The following is a 223-nucleotide window of genomic DNA, read 5'->3' on the forward strand; positions in this document are numbered from 1 at the left end:
TGGAAACCTGCTTAAAAATCCCCAACCCTGTAAAATTAGCAGCTCCCTCTGGAATGGTATGCCACATAATATGCAGATGCCACATAGTTATTTCCATCCATGTTTTCAATTGGCTATATATACCTATTGCTCCATAGAGCAAAGTGGTGAACTTAATTAAGGCCCAGTATGTTTTAGCATTAAGAAAGAAGAGACAGTGGCATGCAGCCCCTTAAAAGGCAGT

The sequence above is a fragment of the Meleagris gallopavo genome, chromosome 13 (genome assembly GCF_000146605.3).
Source record: "Meleagris gallopavo isolate NT-WF06-2002-E0010 breed Aviagen turkey brand Nicholas breeding stock chromosome 13, Turkey_5.1, whole genome shotgun sequence".
Classification (NCBI taxonomy): Eukaryota; Metazoa; Chordata; class Aves; order Galliformes; family Phasianidae; genus Meleagris; species Meleagris gallopavo.